Consider the following 7,384-nt stretch of genomic DNA (forward strand, 5'->3'; position numbering starts at 1 on the left):
GAAGACAGCTCCGAAATCCGGTCACAACTCTCTCAATTCAACTCGGAATTGAGCATGGTTAGTGGCGTTGAAAACTACATTCATACGATTACAATTTCTTAGAAGGAATTGTTAAAATTCTGTCCACAACTATCTCATATTTGAGCATCAAGTCACAGCTCAAAACAGGGCTTCGAGTACGGATGAGAAACAGAACAGGCAAATTTACAAGGTTGGTACGGCTCACTCAGATGGAATCAAGGCATACACTTTATACCATTGGAAAACAGGAAATTTCTAGTTTCTAGCGCCACAAACGGAACTCGATTTTCACATCGGAGTAAAGAGTTATAGCTGTTTGAAAATCACTGCCAGAGCAATACGGGACACAATTCCAGTTTTGGTAAAATTTTGAAATCTCAACATTTGCTCATCTAAATCACGTACTTTTTTGTGAAAACTTTCCACACAACCTATATTACACATCTACATCAAAAACAAGTCAATTATACCACAAAAAAGTGCACCAAAGTGCACGGCAATAGCAGGGGCAGAAACGGTAAAATTTCCTTTTCACTTCCTTTGAGCTTTCTTCCACAATACAACTTATTTTCACTAGATTAAACACTAATCCAACATAAATAACATCAAATCTCATCAAATCAGTACATCAAACCATTGTGTGATTTCATAGAACCCACTCACAAGATTTCCAACAATATAAAGCTACCCATGTGAATCTATAAGCTCACAAGTGCAAGATAACTTCCATAAACCAAGATTTAAGAGGTTGATCGTTGTTTACCTTTGTAGGTGACTAAAACAGAAAATTTCAGTCCTTGGAAGCTAAATAAAACAGTGAGAAGCAAGCCCTTTTCCTAGCTTAGGTTGATCTCCAAGTGATTTGCAAGTTGTGTAAATTTTGGAGAAAAAAGGTGCAAGATTTGAAGTGGAATGATGATGGGTTTTGTTCTTCTTCTTCTTGGTGAAGCTCGGCTGCTATAAGGAAGAAAGGAAGTGACGTTTTTTATGAAGAAGCTTCCTTGTGAAGCTTATAAGTTTGTGAACAAGAATTGCTCCAAAACTCAACTAGGAATAGGGCGCGTACGCGCGCGTTTCGTGTTCGATTCCTCTCGTGTTTGTTTCACTAGTACACTGAACCTCTAATGCACTTCTATTCATACTATTATTATTCATTCTTAATAGCCCCAAAATAAAGGTCTTAAGTCCATCAATTAATTGAGCGCGCGAAATGCGTAACTCCGATTTATGCGCGATAGAGTAAAATTTCTAATAACGATAGTATCATTAACTAATACTTGAGTACTTAAACGTAAAAATACCTATTTTAAAACTAATGTATAAGTCTCCAATTTTCCAAGCTCATAATCCCCTCGAATCGATTATTGTCTCCAAACGCGCATTCACTATTCTCACTTAACGAGTTTTCAAAAAATTAAATTTTGAAACAAGTCATTTTAAAAATATAAGTAAGTCATAGTTCTATGTAATTGGGTCTAAAAAGGTTGAAATAAAACATTCGGAGCAAACGGGCAATTAAATATTTAAATAAGCTAGTAACAGGAGTTTAAAATAAGTAAATTTTTGCGAGTCCTCACATCCTCTCCCCCTTAAGAAAATTTCGTCCTTGAAATTCACACTTAGGATAACATCATTCCCCTTAATAGTCGCGCCTATCGGATCAATCAGTAACTTACAATCGCTAACCCATATCTCACAATTTCTATCCACCTAAATTGTAGTCAAACTTTGATTCTATCTTATGAAGTTAGGATTTTGTAAAAGTGTGAATTGTACTAGGGTCACTTAGAACCTCAGATAGACAATGAAAAGCAAGAATCATACCTTCAACGACCGTAGCAAAATTGGAAACCTGTTGATAGCCTAATGCATAAACCCTAGCTGGTGCTTTAGATCGACTTCCTCTAGTACTAGACTGCTTAGTGGCGGACTCTTCAGGCCTTTGGGTACTACCTCCTTCTTTTAGTACGGTTGGGCATTTCGATATCTGGTGCTCGGTACTACCACAATACAAGCACTTCCCTTGTTTCCTAAAACAATCACTCTCCGTATGGTTGAACTTGCCACAATAACCACAAACAACTTGGGGAGCCACAGATTGACCACTTGGAGGTGTCCCTCTTGATTGACCTCGTCCATTGTGATCTCCTCTTGATTGAGTCCCTTTTGGTGTGCTAGATATCTCCACTCTACCCGTTCCTTTTCCCTTTTTAAAAGGTGTGGTACCCTTATCTGCCTGTCCAGAAGGGTTACTAGAAGTGCCCCTTTTCTTAGCATGAAAGTTTCTAAGTTGCAGCCTTGCACTCTCAACTCTCTGTGCTTTTTCTAAGACTTCAGTGAACGTAGAGATTTGGGCTGCTGCTAATCCCTCTTGAATCTCCACATTAAGTCCTTGTACAAAGCGCCTTATCCTCCTTCGTTCATTAGTCACCAATTCTGGAGCATACTTAGAAAATTTAGTAAATTTTCCTTCATATTCGGCTACACTAGAAGTTCCTTGCCTCAACTTTATGAATTCATCTTCCCCTTTCTCTTGGACCAAGGGTGGGAGAAATTTCTCATTAAATTCTCTCGTGAAATTTATCCAAGTCCAAGGGGTCTACGCTCTTTCCCAATTTCCCCTTATCAAGTCCTACCAGGCACGTGCCACTCCCTCAAATTGGAAAGCAGCAAAATTTACTCGCCTATCTTCGGTATAGTCTAAAACAGCGAATATATTAGTCGTTCTCTCTAACCAGTTCTCAGCTGCCTCGGGGTCGGGCTCTCCAGTGAACTTAGGTGGGTTAAACTTCAGGAACCTCTCCAAAGCCCTATTTTCTCCTCTATCCTGGCCCCCGGGCTGGTTAAGGGGTCCTGGACCCTGTCTTTCAACTAAGCGTTCTAGGATATCAGTCATCCTATTGATGGCAGTAGCCACTTGATTTCCCTCTACATTCTCTTGTCCTTGGGTCGGTCCAATTGCCGATCCCTGGTCATTCCCATGAGGTTGGGCCTGTCTAGTCTCTCGTCCACGGTCTCGACCACTCCTTAGTTCTTCCATTATCTTAGTTATGCCTAGTGCAAGAAATAAATCAATTATACGGGAAAAATACTTAAACAAGGATCAATCATGGAAAGCATTGGAACTAACAATAATTTACATTCATTATCATGTCAAGATCCATACAATTAGCAAGTTATGGGGAAATCACAAAAATACAGTACGTAGGTGCCATAAGAGTACTTTTAGTCACGTAAGACTAAAGTAAAAATCAAGTGCCTCAAAAGTAGGCCACACAGTCGTACAAAATACAATGGCCTCAGCACTCGCATCACCCCAGTTAATCCTAACGATACCAGTCAAAAGGGTCAATCACTAGGGACCTAGTCCACAGTAGGACTACCAGGGGGAATCTCCTCCTCAGGATCCTCCTACGGATCCTCCTCAGGATCCTCCTACGGATCCTCCTCAGGGTCCTCCTCCTGAATCGGGCTCTGGACAATATCCGTTGACCCTCTATCATCATAGTGGCATCTGCCAGGATCCCGAAAGCCCAATCACGGACCTCCTCACCTAACCTTGTGAGTCGAGCCCTAGTCCTCTGGAGCTCGTCACGAGTGACTGCAGCAGTTGCCACCTCGCCAGCCAGTACCTCCTCAAACTCAGCGACCCTCTCGCCCTGAGCACTAACCATCTGTCTCAGCTCGTCCACCTCCACCTATAAATCTAGGTTGGTGTTCACCAACTGACGACGCTCATCGTCCAAAGCTAGTACGAGGTGGTTCGGATAGGCAAAAGTCAACCTACACGAACATCGAGGGTATCTAGTGGAGGGTGAATAGCTCACTCGAGCTCCTCCACCAAGAGCTCGGTAGTAAATAGGCCTAGGAGGCTCTACGTAGCCATTAGCATGGCCATTCCCATTAGCTGCGGGGTCCCATTTCCATTTTCCATCACTGCAAAACAATCACACTTTTCAGGTTAGAAACTTAGTCACTAATTCGCTCGGATATCGCTTAAGGTATGACTAACTTAGTCACTAACTTGCCCACATATCACTTAAAGTATGACTTAGCCACCCTATTTCAAATCTTAAGGGTAAAGTTTCTAATATATCTCCCATATAGATCTCTAACCTAGCGCTCTGATACCAACTGTGACGCCCCCACTTCTCCCAAGGGCGAACCCAAGGGTATCCGTGGGACGCCTACCCAGCTCTTGCCAGGACTCGAAACAAATCCAATTCAAATCTAGTCTAATACTAACAATGAAAGTCTGAATAAAGGTACGAAGTCATTTCCATACATAAATATTCAGTCTTACATCACAATTTCAAATTTGCAATCACTTTCCCCAAAGTATACAACATCCAAAAGTGTCTAGTTGATTACAATCAAAACACTAATACAAAAGTGCCTCAAGTCGGCATTTCCTTAACTCCTTCCAATCGGGTTCCTGTTAAGGAAAACAAACTAATGGGGTGAGCCAATATTCAGTGAGGCCAAGAAACACACATGCAAACACATAATCCAAGTAGCAACAACAATTACATTGTAAGTAAAGCTGTCAAGTTTGAATAATTCACACTTCGAATAGGAAAAATAAAAACAAACAATTCAAGGATACTGCAGCTCTCAGGAGCTAAATTCCACGTAGTCGTGTCTGAGTCTTGATCATATCTCATGTTGACACTCCGTCAACCACATAAGTATCAAATCCGTAGATACATCATTTTTCTTCGAATCTCGTCACCGTTACACCCCCTGATTGGGCCCGCTCATCAAAGTTTTGATAATACTCGAGTATATCATGGCAATACTGCATGAGTAATGCCGAGCAAGATCTCTCCAATAGATCATGCTCTACGAATATCTCATGGTTTGCTAAGCTTATCGACCAAGCCCATGCTGGCTCGATTCGTAAAGCTAACCAACGAGTTTGGGCGTCCCCCGAATACGAATATGAATACAAATATGAATATAAGTCGATGAGAAATGCTCGAATCGACGATTCCAAATACGAATCACATATACGAACCACAAATACGAATCACATCCGCATTACTATGTATAAGTCGGATATGAATTCACATAGCAAAATACGAATATAATTTCGTTTGAAAGAGAACGAGTGCGGTAAAGTACACACTCGTCTCAAAATTTCAAATTCACATAACGGATAAGAAACAGTTAACCACTTAACAACAAATTCATGCACTTGACACTCACCAATCGAAATAAGAGAGTGAGTGCGTAAACAAGCCTCTAGGTGTTCCTCTCGAGATCCTCGTAAAGGTCTTCTTGAGCACTTGAGCAAACAATAGTTATCTATTACACACTATTACATGAAAATCCTTTCTTATCAAGAGAGGGATTGTACACTTGTACAATCTAGAAGATATTGCGAAGATGAGCCTAGATTTTCCTTGTAAATCGGGGCTCAAAAGTAGGGTTCAAAACTCAAGTAAAAATCTGATTTTTAACCTTAAAATCATTGGACGGAAACAAGTAGGTATGAAATCATGTAAATCAATTTCCAGACGAACGATCGAAGTCGGACGTGAAGGTGCCACGTCACAATCCGGCCAAGAACTGGCCGGATTCGAGGCAGTAAAGAACTCAATATTTTTTTTCAAATCTCACCATCAATCCGGCCAACTATCCAGCCAAGAACTGGCAAGATATACAGCCGGATTCTATGGAATAGTTCCCGCGCGAAAATTTTTCAAAAGGGCCAAGAATTTTCGATTTTTGTGGTATTTTTTTTGAAAAATCATAACTCACTCTCTGAAAGTCTAAAATTGGAAAACTTGATACTGTTGGAAACTAATTTCAAAGTAATAAAAGTTTCTAGAAGACACTTATCCATGATTCCAAAGTACTAAAAGTTGTGGATTTGGCTATCCAGACAGTTTTGGGGTTGATTTTTGGCCAATTTTGAAAATTCGGCGAAATTCACACAATATGAACTAGCCTTTGAAATTTGAAATTCAATTAGTGTTACAATCAAAGTTTACAACACAACAAGCGAAATAAGAATCGGAGTTTTGAGCATCAAGATATAGTAGCTCAATGTTACTGAAAAAGTGCGACCGTTAGCCATTTTCCAGGTTGGAACATAGACTTTAGGATTTCAATTGAGCATCAAAACGGTCTTGGAATGGCACCAAATTTGGTAGTATTACCCTAAAATATGAGTGCTATTCCTCTATAAAATTTCATAGAAAAATTCATTTGGGAAGTCAGTTAACCAATCCATTAAAACTCCAAGAACTTCCAAGGCAAAACTGCCTTGTCGTTCCGTTTTCCTTTTCCCAAACGTTTGGCCAACGAAAAAATCTCAAATACGGTTCATTTGTGTAGACAATATCCAAGAAAAATCCAAGATACATTTGGTAGGTGATTAACACCAAGAATTTCGAAACAACAAGTCCCAAATCAAGATTAGCTATAAATCAGTCCAAAATTAGGGTTTTCTTTCACGAAAACAGCTCCGAAATCCGGTCACAACTCACTCAATTCAACTCAAAATTGAGCAAGGTTAGTGGCGTTGAAAAGTACATTCATAAGGCTACAATTTCTTAGAAGGAATTGTTTTAAAATTCTATCCACAACTAGCTCATATTTGAGCATCAAATTGCAGCTCAAAACAGGGCTTCTAGTACATACGAAAAACAGAATAGGCAACTTTACAAGGTTGGTACGGCTCACTCAGATGGAATCAGGGCATGCACTTTATACCATTGGAACACTGGAAATGTCTAGTTTCTAGTGCAGGAAACAGAACTCGATTTTGACATCGGAGCAAAGAGTTATAGCTGTTTGAAAATCACTGCCAGAGCAATACGGGACACAATTCCAATTTTGGTAAAATTTCGAAATCTCAACATTTGCTTACCCAAATCACGTAATTTTTTGTGAAAACTTTCCATACAACCTATATTACACTTCTACATCAAAAACAAGTTAATTGGACCCAAAAAAAGTGCACGACAATAGCAGGGGTAGAAACGGTAAAATTTCCTTTTCACTTCCTTTGAGATTTCTTCCATAATACAACTTATTTTCACTAGATTAAGCACTAATCCAACATAAATAACATAAAATCTCATCAAATCAGTTCATCAAGCCATTGTGGGATTTCATAGAGCCCACTCACAAGATTTTCAACAATATAAAGCTACCCATGTGAATCTATAAGCTCACAAGTGCAAGATAACTTCCATAAACCAAGATTTAAGAGGTTGATCATTGTTTACCTTTGTAGGTGACTAAAACAGAAAATTTTGGTCCTTGGAAGCTAAATAAAACCATGAGAAGCAAGCCCTTTTCCTAGCTTAGATTGATCTCCAAGTGATTTGCAAGTTGTGTGTAAATTTTGGAG

Source organism: Coffea eugenioides, chromosome 7 (assembly GCF_003713205.1).
Source record: "Coffea eugenioides isolate CCC68of chromosome 7, Ceug_1.0, whole genome shotgun sequence".
In the NCBI taxonomy this organism is placed as follows: Eukaryota; Viridiplantae; Streptophyta; class Magnoliopsida; order Gentianales; family Rubiaceae; genus Coffea; species Coffea eugenioides.